We start from the raw sequence: 13,766 nt of genomic DNA, 5'->3' as shown, positions 1-13,766 counted from the left end.
ATCACTGGATGACCATGCACCCTTTTGCTGGCCCCACTTCAACTGCTGATTATTTGGTGGGTTCTTGACTCTCCCAGTTTGTTCCCCATTCTCAAAGGTTGAACGGGTTCTTCTAAGACTTAGTTACTGTCAGTAAGAGTTTTTAGCTAAAATGTTCTGCTGTTTCTGTGTTTCCCATTCCCATTGCTTTTGGTTCATCCATCACTAGACTCCTAGTTTAACCTAAGAAAAAAAGAGGATGTTGAATATAGTTTCATTCTTTGAAGTAATCCAAAGTGCTTTAGTCCTGTACTGAAAGCCCTTTTTGGGGATTACTATTTCTAAAAATAATATGCCTGTAGATCACTCTGAAAAGTTTGTCTACAAAATCCTGTGATAGATATTTTAGATATCCTGAGATGTTGTCACTTTATTCTCTTGCATAATTTTGGATGTTCTACAGGTTTGTGTGACCACCGTAAAATATAAATATAGGCTATATTATAGAATATAAAGATGGGGTATTTGTAAAAAATAAATGGTCATCAAACGCAATAGCAAAATAGATTAAAATAAATAAAATCATAATAGTTTCAGAAATTAATATTCTAACTTGAAATTAAAAAAGTTAAATCAACTTTAGATCCTAGCTAGTCCCTACGAAAGCACATCCAGTGCCAATTTCATTCCTACAGCAGATTCCTGCACCTCGCTCTTTGATTCAGTCACAATCTGCATTCTGCTTGCATTCATTAGCAAATGAACTACAGTTAGCTTAATTAAATAGCCTCAGAACTATGCTGGTACTGTGATACTATAGCACTGCATTTATTAAAAAGGCAGGAAAAATTAAACTGGTCAACAAGCTCCCTGATAATTACCGTATTTTTCGCTCTATAAGACGCACCTGACCATAAGACGTACCTAGTTTTTAGAGGAGGGATCCATGGAAAGCTTCCTGATAATCACAGGCACATTCCCCATCACTTCCCCGTGGGCTTCATTAAAAGACGGGTTGCCATTTGAAAACACACACCGACCTGTGATTCAGCTCTCACCTGCGCCGGAGGAGGGGGGCGGAGCAGGACGCGCCAAGCACGTGCCGGCCAGGTGTGGTGCAGCCGGGCCGGCAGCGTGCCAGCGGTGGTCTTCCAGGTGGCGCGGCAGTGGCGGCAGGTCTTCCCGGGCAGTGGGGGTGAGCAGTCCGTCTCTCCATGCAGCCGGCAGGTTAAAGCCCGCGGCTCCTCCTCCTCCACACTGTTCCCCCTGAGCAGCACAGTCCTCACCTGCGCCAGAGAGGGGGGCAGAGCAGCGCGCGCCGAGCGCATGCCGGCCAGGTGGTGCCACGTGGTGCAGGTGGGCCGGCAGCATCCCGGGTGTCAGGCACACACACATTTGCTCTATAAGACACACAGACATTTCCCCTTACTTTTGAGGGGGGGAAAAGTGCGTCTTATAGAGCGAAAAATACGGTATGCTTGTTCTTTAAAGACAGGTGGATAGGAAATAAGACTATTCAGATGAGTGTCCCTTGCCTCAGTCCTAAAACATGGGACATCACTGCTTGGGAGATGCTAGACTGTATTAACAAATTAATATGAAGGTCTAGGATAGGGATGAGGCCATAAACTAAACCCTGCAATGAGTGAAAGCTATGATATTGCCCACTCTGCTAGTATAAAATACACATATCTACATTATCTCAGAAAGAAATGGAGAGCCCTTATTGCACAGGCATAATTGGTATTCCAGGAATATGACAAAAAGACCAGCAAATACCACTTTATTGACTGCAGGGTTTCAGGACCAGTAGAAACTGCATCCAATGAGGATGCTATTATCCTTCAACAAGCCTTCTTTGGAGTGTCAGAAGCTGCACTGAGTGTGCCTAAATTATTAATTTAGATTCTAGAAACATTAGCAAGGTGAAGGAGTATTTTTTAAGAGTACTTGCCTATTGAAACTAACCAAGTGTCTGTCCTCGTTAAAACCTTCAGTTTCAGTCAGCTGTCAAAATTCTGAAAGCTGTTGACTGATACAGCCTTTAGGGTCACCATAGCAACAAGATACATTACCTGGGTGGAGGCAGTGTTCTTCCAGCATCACCTCTTGGATGACCTAGTTCTGGCCCCCCACCCCCCAAAATGCTGGCATTACATTTTGTATATAAGCCTTCAAGCAGAATCATCACTCCTCCCATGCTGTCATGTTAGTTTTCTCTGTAGTCAGAGAGGTAATGAAAAGCAGGGCATCTGCAAGGTGGAGGCAGCATTAAAAATACAAAAAGTAGAAAAGCTGCATGATCATACAGGCCTGTGCAACAATAAGTTTCAGTTTGATGCAGCTCAGTGTACATCTGCTCATTGTATACAAGTATCAGATCAATGCTGAATAGCTTTAAGTTCTCTAAAGGACAACAGTTGTGAAACTATCATTTAAGTAGTGCTCCAAATCTCTCAGGAAATATCTGCCATTTTGCAGTTTCATCCCAGTTCATGATGGCAAGCTGAAATAGATGGACACGCAGTCACAATCACAGGAGCAGAGGTCACATGAATGTTCAGGCTAGCTTCACAGCCCCATCTTCCCTAAGGAGAATAGCAACTTGTGCCTCAGACACTGTGGGATGACCATCACAGCCATAGTGCTGCACCATCGGCCGTGCTGACTTGGGCTTCTGGCAGTAAACATCCAAAGCATCTGGAGGATACCAGGCTGAGCAGAACCTCCTTGTGCCCATTGGGAGTTGCTATTTCACTTTCCCAGAATGCCATGAAACAATGAGACATCAGGGATATAATGGGAAAAATTAAAATGGTAGCTCAATTACAATGCTGCATCTGCTCTCTACTTCTCCAGATAAGCCTATGATACTAAGAGAACCCATGCAAGTCAGAGGGGCTTCAAAAGCACCTCAAAGCTGTAATCTGCCTTGGATTCTGAATCCAGGGAGAAGTGGAGAACTTAAATAATCTCCCATTCTTAATTCTATATTCATTGTGTTTTTGTAAGCCTTGGATTTTCCCAAGGAGTCGGGGAGGGGGGCACAATGAATTTAATGAGTTTAACTTGAACCCTTCAACTCCCAGTCAGCATGGTCAGTGGTCAGGGATGATGAGAGCCATCGTACAATACTTCTGGAGGGTGCCAGGTTGGCCTAGGCTGCAATAGTAGGGCAGGGGCCACGTTTTGCAGCCTCGGTACAGGAGTATTCATGCTTATAGGGACTGGTCCACATATATTGGCCCTATTTTAAGAGCATGTATCTATAGTAAGCTATCTTGAAGGGCATGTGCACACACACACACACACACACACAACTTTGTGATGGTCAGCAGCCCTCCACCATAGCTCTCCTGCCACCTATAAAAAACTCCTATAAGACCAAGTAGCCTGAGAGCAGGAGAAAGGAGGACTGATCAGAGAAAGATGAGCTTGAGAATGAATGAATTCCATTCATGGCATTCCTGTACAAATGGAATGAACCTCAAGGTTGTGTTGGTCAACTCTTAAGACATATCACTGAATATGTATAGCAAGCTACTTTGTATAATCGGCTTATTTAGCCTGTAAAAAGAACAGACCATCAGGAGGAACTGGATACTGGAAATGACCAAGGTGCAGCATGTCCTTTACTAGAAGTAAATACAAATGGCTAGCGGATGAGTCATAGACCAAGTTGCCAAAAGAAGCCTCACACTAACCTATCCTGACCAGTGAAATGACCTGCGCATCCAAACAGAATGAGAAGAGTCAATTGTCAATGCCTAGCTTTGCTGATCAACTTCTCATTTGCAACTGTTTAATCTCCAGTACTGAAAGCTGTTTGAATTCCAGGGATGAGAGCAACTATTCAGCCCATAGCCCACCACATTTCCCACCACCCTGGCATCAGACAAAACAACTCAATCTTCCAGTTATATAACAATTTACACCTTTTCCCAGCAATACAGAATGTCAGCTAAGGTAAGGGCACTACAAACATAGGAGAGTAAAACAGCCATTAGAAAGTTTGACTGATTCCACTTACTCCATTTAGAAATTACAAATTGTGAGAGTCCTTATGTAGCGAAGGAAGTTATTATGTATGGTTATTAAATAACAGGTTCAGTGGGAGGGGAGTTCCTCAATTCAGTCTTGGAGCATAGAAATTATTGGAAACAGGGATAATATTGTTGGATTGAAACATCCTGGGGCAAATTAAAATTTTCCTTCTGTTTTAACTCCAGGGCTCTGGTTCAGCCAAGGCACTTCACTTCAGATTTGAGGGTACTTAAGAAGAAAGAAACCACCTGTGTCAGTGATGATACACAACTTATTGAATACAGTGATAAAATAGAGATGTAGAATATAAACAAGAAAGTTTATAGTCTCCTTTTCTATGGCTGTATCGATCCTCAGAATAGGCTAGGCTAGGGGATGTTCCATGAGTCTCTGAAGGTGCCTGAGTGAGGGACACAATTCTTCTCCCCAGGCTGCGAACCAAAGGCAACACCTTTTGCCATGGATTTCCTAAAGTTCCTTTCTCACAGTATTGCAGATTGTGTCAATATGCACACATGCTCTAACCACACATATATGCCCCCCCCCCCTTGCATCTTCCTGGGAGCAAAGCTGCTTCAATAAGGGAAACAGTTTCATTTTCACAGCGAAAGGGCTGCTGAAAGGGCTGCTGAAGGTAAGCAGTCCTTACCTTCAAGGCTACACAGTGAAAAAAGCTGACAGGAAGAAAATGGATGCATTCAAAACACAGTGCTGGAGAAAAGCTTTGCAAATGTCCTGGACCAGTAAAAATGAACAAGCGGGCCCTAGATCAAATCAGGCAAGAACTTTCCCTGGAAGCATCAATGACAAAACTGAGGCTGCCATACTTAAGGCACTTTGTACTTCAGATATTTCAAGCAGAAAAACCCATTAGAGAAGACAATAATGCCAGGGAAAGTCAAAGGCAGAAGAAAAAAAGGAAGACCACCTAGGAGACGGATCAGTGCTGTAGCCATGCATTTGCAAGAGCTTGGAGGGGCTGTCAAGGACAGGACGTTATCAAGGGCATTCATTCATAGGATCACCATAAGCTGGAGACAATTTGATGGCACACAACAGCAACAGTTTTCAAGCCAATTATCTCTGGTGTTCTTCCTAATCACCTGATGAACTTGGCATGGCTTCAAGAAACTATTCTGGCCTTTGGACGCAGGGAAAGTTTTCTATACTACCCACTGAATAAGAATAATTCTTATGCTAGAGCCTGTACGATACACTATCCATTTAACAGATGTTTGGAGCTGGAGTTTTTCTCAAGTGGTAGCTGACACAACTTGGGCCAAAAAGGGAACAAGGATTGCTGTCATTTTTGGAAATTTATCTTTGAATTTATATACAACTTTTAAACTACCCACTGATTCTCAAAGAATCCCACAAAACAACAACAAAACAGCAAATCTTTGTCATTGCAATGAATGTTTTAAAAGCCAACTAAAAGCATAGGAGCAGAATAAAAACATTCATTAACTTAGAATCTTATAGGTTTGGGCAAATTTTAAAAATCACTTGGGATTCAGAAGACAAAGTCACTATTACCCAGGGAGGACTTTGCAAATACAGAGGTGCACTGCTACTGAAAAGTTACCATTCATTTCACCATCAAAGGTAAGGCGATCCAAAGAGAGGCCTCTGAAGTAAACCTCCACATCTGGCAAGTTCATGTGGGAGAGAGAAGGTTTGAGGTGCCCCAAACCTAAACTGTATAGACTGTGGTCAGACTTTTCAAAAGGGTAGGAGAAAGTTAGATGTTCTTACTCTTAAGAAAAACTCAGAGTCCACTTCTTGCTCTAAGAAAGAAACGGACAGACACTGAATTCAGACAACATAAGTAACCCACACTTTAGGATTCAGTCTGATTATGCTGTCTGAACCCAGCTGCACTAACAAACCATGGTTTCTAAACAACAAACTACCCATGGCTAGAACCCATTATTTGTTACTGAACTGTGGGCTTTTTGTGGTTAACAAACCATGGTTTGCTAGTGTAGCTGGGTTCAAACAACACAATAACCCACACTTCAGCAACCACCCACACTCAACCATTGAGTGTAGACTACCATGGACTCTGAACCAGCCAAAGTGTGTGGTCTTTCTCACCTTCCTATCAGGGTTAAGAGCCCTGGCTCATCACAGGACTTTTCTAAAGGAATTTTAATTAACTCTAAAATTTAACATCGCCTCTCTTCACTCAGCTGGTTCTGTTATGCCACTTTCTCGATCCTTCTGAAGAACACTGACATTATTCTTTTCTCTCTTTTGAAATTTCACTTGCCACTGGGTTCCTGAATGCAGCATCACTCTGCACTTTCCCTCTTTTTCCATGCACAGAAACAATAGCCATTTACTTCATCAACTTCTTAACAAATTCCCTTAGAAGATCCTCCTTCCTCACTGCTTTGTCTAACCTCCCTTAAAGTGTATGGTGGTGGTGCTCCTTCTCTGGTTCGTGTTGCTGGCCCCACTTGATTCCTTTGCTTGACTTTAAATCCCAGCAAAGGGAGGCAAGTGTGTCAGAGCCAGTCCCAAGGCTCACATGCCCAGGCTAACCTCACTTCCAGCTGGCCCATCCTCTTTAGGGAGTGCAGGCAGGTATGCCCCATGCCCATCCACAGTAACATCAACCTTTCTGTTAACACATGGCTTGCCTTCCTTTTTGTGTGGTAAGCACTTTGATGGTATATCTTTGTGCCTTCCTTCTTGTGGGCCACAGAGATCTAGATTGCTTAGGGATGTTGTTGAAGTGTGCTGGGTGAACAGTCTCACAGCATAGTTGGATGCTACCCTAGATCATTTTTCACATCCATGTAGGGGTGGTTCCAGATGGAGAGCTCCTAGGCACCACCATTCAAAAAGCACTCTGCAACTATTCCATCTCTTCCTTCCTAATTTTTTTGTTGTTCCTGGTGAGGGGAAAAAAGAGAGATGGAAGCAGTAATGGAAAAGCATGAGAGGGATACAAACATAAGATGATATCATCTGTCTCCCATCCATAAAATCCATGAATGAGGTGAGCTGAATGTACAATAAAGGCTTCATGAAGAAGTACGCTAGCTCTCTGAACCCTGATTACCAACTTCTGCTAGCGCAAAAATAAAGCATGGGGAGGGGAGCAGATTTAAAGTAGTAAGCTCCATGTCTTGCTGCTTGGGAGGCTGTCACTTTTTCACTTTGTATTTTAACATAGATTCCCCTTTATTTCAAATCATGTGTTCCCAATTTTAAAACATCAGAGTATATTTTACACTTTTCCTGGAATGTTTAAAAATGCAAACATGAGCTGCAATCATAAAATACTCATGGGGGATTATTGGTGTATAATTAGGCAATATTCATAGTAACAAGCAAATCTTCATTAACCTGACCTATTTTGGGGGGAAAAAAACCCATTAAGCTTGTTGGGGCAATGATGTATCTGCTCAAAGTTTCCCCCAACTCTGAAAACACAACAAGGATTAGGCAATTAATTCTTCTCAATGAAAAGGCAACAAAAACTAAGAACCAAGGACTCCCATGGCAGCTAAGCAGAACCTAATTAGACTTGAGTAGTTCTCTGCTCAAATTTATAAAAATAAAAACCTGGAACTATGAAAAGAAATAAGGTAAAGGGATACCCTAGATTTATGACAGCTTCAGATGTTACTTTCTTTTGTGTATATCACATATACACAAACACACAAAGCCTACTCACACCCCACCCCACCTTGAACAATTTTGAAAAGTGAGATAGACATTGGTTAAATGAAATATATACTATCAAAGTCCTGCAGAGGAGTTGCTTTCAGTTTTCTACTTATCTGAACATATGCAAAGTAATTTGCTAATGTCATGAGTAATATCATTATGAAAGGGTTTTTAGCGCTTGGGTAAAAACTGCAGTAACCACTGCCCTCCATTCTGGCCAAATCTCCCAGAGCCCACAAGGTACACCTCTCTACAGTGGCCTTTCCTAATCTGGTGTCTTCCAAAGGTGCTAGACTACAATCCCTACAATCCCCAGGGACCTTAGTCATTGATCTTACTGGCTGAAATCGAGGAGGCTGCAGTCTAGCACATCTGGAGGATCAACATTTTGAGGAAGTCTGCTCAATATGCATGGCTCTGATCAACTTCATTGGGTTCTTCCTCTTCCAAAGATGTAGATAGTCCTTAATGGCTCAGAAGACACATAGCAATAAGATTTTTGAGAAAACAGACACATTCTACCAAGGAGGTCCAAAGTCCTTATCATGCATTTTTCCACATAGCTAGTAAGATTGCATATGAATGGGGGAGGTCAGGGAGAAGACAGTCCTTGTGCAAATGCAACTGCATGGTGCAGGAAGAAGTTCACTGTTTGGCCAAACTTCAGGAATGCATCCTTGCTACCCCAACCCCTGGCACCTCCCCAGAATAAATAACTGCACACTCAGTTATGCACCCAACCAGTACCTGAAAAAAAATCACTGCTCCCCGCTGCATGCCCTCATTCAGCTTACGCACTGATTTCCATAAAAGCTAGGTCCAAACAGCAATCTGAAAATGGATGTCATTTCTTCCTAATCTCTCTGCAGTTTGTTTAACAATCTTTGTTATGGTGACAGTCTCTCCCCACTACCACCCGAGTGGTGCAGGGTATATGGCCCTCATATAAACCTGTTGCTCACTGCCTTAACATAGTATCTAGAGGTAGCAGCAAATGAATACAGACCTTTATGGTACAGCAGAAACATAGCACAAGCTATTATATACTAGAGCACAGGAAGCCGCTTAATAGAGTGCCAGCCTAGGGTGCTATTCCATCTGTCGATGACACTAACTGCCACCAGCACTCCAATGTTTCAGGCAGAAATTCTTCCAACCCAGCTTGGAGAAGGTGCAAATGGAACCTGTGACTTTCTGTATTCGGAGCAGAGCTCTGTCATGGAGTTACTGCCCTTTCTATTTGTCCATCTGATGGAAACAATCTAAATACAAATGCTTTGGCCTAGCTAACTGTAAAGAGAGCTCTTGTAGAGTCCTAACCATATCTACCTGGAAGCACATCTGACTGACTTCAGTAGAACTGACTTCAATTGAGGGTGCTTACAATTGTGGTTTCAAAACGCAGCATGGACAAATACTAATGGGATAGCCGGTGCCAGGTTCAAGTTTTAGGGGCCCTCAAACAAGATGGCTTCAGTGGGAGGAGGCTGCTCACAGCTGCCCTTTCAGATGTCATACCTTCCAAGCATGGTTCACACACACGTCCAGAAGGACAACAGAAGATACGTGGAAGGAGCAGCTCCATCTTCTCATTTCTGTCACTGCTCACCTGCTCAGAGAGAACCGCTGAACAAGCAGAGACTGCACTGAGGCAGAGGAGCACAGCTTGCAAGCTCCAGGGATCAGAACGGTGCTAGTTCAAAATGATGCTGATCCCTTAACCCCAGACCTTGAGACAGGTCAGTCATAGGATTGCCACATATCTAACTGTACACAGGCCTCAGCTCCTGCCTAAAAACAGGGCAGAGAGAACAGGCTGTGTGTCCCCCAGATGTACCCTTACACAACGATGGTGAGCATTTTGTCATGCTGTGTTCTTTCCAGGAATAGGAGCTTTCCAGACAGAAAGTTAATAGCACTTTTATTGCAAGGGAAGCCAGAAATAGTCCTTCAACAGAAGCTCTCCATGCCATTCAGTGATACACATATATGCAACTGCATTCTTTATAGCAATAGCAATCAAAATGAACAAGCACCTGAACACTGCTGTTTGAGTGCTAGAAAAGTTCTGTTCCAGAATTATTCTAAGGAACAACAACATACTGCATGAAGGAGGAAGAAAGCCCACTACAGAGGTAAAATTTCAGATCTCCCCTCCCAGTCAGTTTCCCACGCTCTGGAACCAACTTAGCAACAACTCCTATCAACTCCTAAACTATCCAGTCTGGGAAAGTTCCCAGGCCCATTCAACCCCAAGTTGATATGATGGATAGAGTTTTGGATGTCTTGCCCCAACTATCAGACTAACCACTCTGTTGATGCAGCACAATGAGTAGGAGTAGGAACCTCAAATTCAAAGGCTTTCAAAGAGTCTGGCAACTGTTGCACCACCAAAGCAGAATTCAGTTTTAAGTTTACATCATACAGAGAAAAGAACCCACGCCAAGAAACAAAAATAAACAGGTTCACATTCCTTCATCAATACCTTCCAAACTAAAGTGTGCCTTTCCCTCCAAACCCTTGACTACTGAAGTAACTTTTAAAACAAACAAAGCTACCAGCAAATAAAGCTCATAAAGAACTCTGTTTCCAGTTCTGCCTGAATGGCAGCTCGATCTGCACAAAGTACTGAACTTATACATATTGTGACTGAAACAGCACTCTCTTGATAATCTGCTCTGAGATCAAAAGCGCACAGGGAACTCTGAGAGGTCATATTCCAGCCTCCCCATCCCCTCACAGCCCAGCAAAACTGTCAGATCAGGCTGCTTCCTTCCTTTTCTCCCTCCTTCCTGGCCCCCAGCCCCTCTCACCTTTGCCGGGGAAGCAGAATGCTACAAAGCAGTATTCTTACTCAGGAGAGAAACAGTTGCAGTGAATGATCAGCTCAGGCAGTTACTTATGGGCAAACGGAAACGTCGGGCCACCTGCTCGCAGTATTTTTCAAATTCACGCTCTTTACGCCAAGTATGTAGGTGCATGTGCCCTAAGGGCTTTCCAAGCAGATCGCTTCTTTGGATCGCTGAAAAGTATTCTATCCCCAACTTCCGTAAAGAAAAAAAAATCCTGCTGAAGTTTTTTTAAGGTGGAACATAAACCTCTCATCATGAACTACTTTTCAAAATCTTTCAAAGCAAAACTCTTCCTCTGAGAGATTTCTTCAGAATTTTCAAGGCTCTTGAACATTAACCATAAGTCAAGCCTACATATTGCTCCTTATAAGTTCATGGGAGAAAGTATAAAATGAACAATCCTTTGCTTTCTAAGTTTCTAATGCACACTGTTGTTCTGATTTCGTTTTTTAACTGCAAATTCAAATTAAATGTTTGTAATTTAAGTGTCAATATCTTAGCTCACAAAGACATGCAATGTATATGTGGTGGGGAACACACGGGGCAGTCTGCAGTCTTGTCAAAATGTCTATCATGGGAATTTGAAGACAGAAGCAGGAGGGAGCAGTTATTCTACAACATCTGCCTGCCACTTTTCCCACCGGGCACTTACCTCCCTTTAAGCCTAACTGCAGTGGACAAGGGACTTTTTTTAACAAATCACAATCATGTTGTGAAAGGGATAAACCTCCACTCCCTGCATATGGCCGCAGTTGAACAAGAGCACACCCTATAATCAAAGAAAAAACAATGGCCCAATTGCAACAGACTCAATTCATGTCACGTGTAGTTTGACCCTCAGACCAAAGTTATATAGGCAGGCATCTAAGCCTGAAACAACCAATGCGTACAGAGCGAAAGTTACTCTCCAAGTGATCAGGGTTTGTTGCAAGCACAGGAATCATCTGAGCTGAGCAACAAAGAGATAATAAAAGCCACAACTGTTGCTCTTGCAAAATGATTGAGAATTCATGTGTCACACAAACATAGATTTGTATATTTTCTATGCTGATTGATAGTGGCACTCCAGGGTTTCAGAAAGAAGAGGAGGAACACATCAATGTTCTACATAGCTAGCTTGCAGGAAAAAATGCAGAATCAATCCAGGCAAGAGGGAAATCCAGTCCACCATGTGAATGGAAAATGATGGGTACACACAGGATTACAGTGAAAAAACAGGGTTGTGAAGAAAAGTGGCTTTGTGAATGTGCAGAAAGAAGTTTGCCAAAAATTAATGCTTGAAACCAGGCTGTATAAAGCAGCAGTTACTAACCACTAGGGGGTTTTATTGCATAATGATTTGATTGCATCACAACACACTTTCTAAGCTGGCTTTTAATCACCTCGAGTAACAGAGCATACAGGCAAGAGGACTTAAGCTATGCTATGACAATTGTTTATAGACAGGGCAGTGGGCTGGGCAGCAGGGAACAAAAGGCAGCAGGCACCTGCTCCATCCTACTTTTCTGCCCATCCAAATCTTTTGCCACCCAGTGATTCAGCTCTCTCTGGAGACTCTCCCTCCAGAGAGGGAAACCTGCGCTGTCATTGTGCTGAAGCAAGAACCCAGTGGAACTTCCCATCTCATATCGCCTGGCATGCTTGTTTGGTATTTCTGCAGCAGTGCGGAAGGGAGAGAATGACTACACAATGCTGTGTAGGTGGGCAACCATATTTCTAGGGTGGTGTGGTGTCCTTATCACAAGCCGCCTTCCCTCTTGAAGAGCTGGCAGAAGGCAGTACTCCTATTGAAGGTATCCTCTGTTTGAAGAGCGGTCCAGACCAAGTCTGGTTTAAAGGCAACTCTGCAGAGGAGAGCACTGTGGGGGGGGGGGGGGGGGGCATCAACAGGGTGGAGCAGGACAGCAGGCTGAGCAGGCCCTCCCACCCGCTGGCCAGTCTTCTCCACTTTGGTGGGGTGCCTTGTCTTCTTTATTAAATCACTTACTTTGAAATTTGCATCCATATATAAAAATTCGCATATGAAAATGAAAGCGTTATCCACAAATCACTGTCCCCTTTCTTTCTCTGTTCTGGTGATGCATTTATCATAGGAGACAGTGGGTAAGTAGCCACCTAGACTCCAGTGCCCATATCGCTCTGCATCAGCTAGAAGGATGGACTGACAGAAGAGAGATTTGGCCCATTTTGCAATATCCTAAGACCTAATTCTTGAACAAAAGGATTTACTGTTGTCTATCCACACAAGATATTTTCATTTGAAGAGTGCAAATAAAATCGGAAAGGAATGGCTAATCTCCAGTACATCAAATGTGCACACACACCCTCACTGTCTTTCTATATATCACAGAGGAAAATATAAATAAGTGTAACATGTGGTAATGGGACAACACATTCATTGTAAGCTTCTGGGTAAAGCTGCAGGCACATCATAGTGGCTCTTGCCAGTGAATGAGCCATCTTCCAGCATACAAGCTGTAGTCTTACTCTTTGCTTTCATAGAACTGCACTTTTTCTTTCTCACAAATTATCAGTGAGATGAGATAATGCCTGGATTCCATCTGGCAGGTTTGCCACTCCAACCCCAAAATTCTGTCTCAGCACAAGCACCATGGAACAAAGCCCTGGACTAGCTTTTCAGCTGCTCTTAGGGAAGACAGAGCTAGTGTCACTCCATCAAGTCCATAGTAACCATGCAGCCTTTACATTGTACTGCTTTACAGAATCACGCATTAGAAACAACATTAAATACTTTTTAAGCATGTGGGAAGTTTAACCACTGCAACTGATTAGGCACGGATGTGGTGGATGCACCATCCCTAAAGAATCTTGAAACTGAGAAGGGATATTTTTGCATCAAGTCATACATTTAGTTCAAGCCAGATGTAGATGTTGGATGCAGTAATTCCAGGATGACATTCTAAAGCCAACCAGAACAGCCCCCTTTGCCCTTAGAAATCCAAATACTTGTGAGGAATTTTATTAATGCATATTTCAAACACTGAAAAGGGTAAAAGGAATTGAGCAAGGCAAGAACACCCCCTTGTCATGATCCACAGGAGGGGAAGGCTTGCCTTCTAAACCTTTCCACTTGTTTTTCTTCTCAATATGCTTACATTTCTTTAGAGTTGCTCTTTCCTGTTCACTTGGATATTTACTCTTGAACCCCGGGGACTCGCCGCTGGGTGTTGCCTGATTGCACAAATATGG

At 43.0% G+C, this 13,766-nt stretch overlaps 1 protein-coding gene across 7 annotated transcripts in view; it reads right to left on the bottom strand.

The window, feature by feature from the left end:
• The window catches only part of ACOT11 (acyl-CoA thioesterase 11), a 92,722-nt gene extending 79,375 nt beyond the window's left edge, over positions 1–13,347 (bottom strand). For 6 of the 7 annotated variants that reach the window (XR_006414706.1, XM_044429863.1, XM_044429869.1 and 3 more), the window contains exons 1-2: positions 13,334–13,347; positions 10,518–10,716 (exon numbers count right to left, since the gene is read on the bottom strand). The gene's annotated coding sequence lies outside the window, so the exon portion shown is untranslated. Of the gene's footprint in view, positions 1–8,710; positions 10,459–10,517; positions 10,717–13,333 lie in introns of those variants that run through there. The other variant, XM_044429865.1, reaches the window with a different exon arrangement.
• Between the last annotated feature and the right edge of the window lie 419 nt (positions 13,348–13,766).

The sequence above is a fragment of the Varanus komodoensis genome, unplaced genomic scaffold (genome assembly GCF_004798865.1).
Source record: "Varanus komodoensis strain SLA01 unplaced genomic scaffold, ASM479886v1 scaffold20_1, whole genome shotgun sequence".
Taxonomy (NCBI): Eukaryota; Metazoa; Chordata; class Lepidosauria; order Squamata; family Varanidae; genus Varanus; species Varanus komodoensis.
The sequence above is the reverse complement of the archived record's forward strand: the minus strand, read 5'-3'. Positions and strand labels throughout refer to the sequence as shown.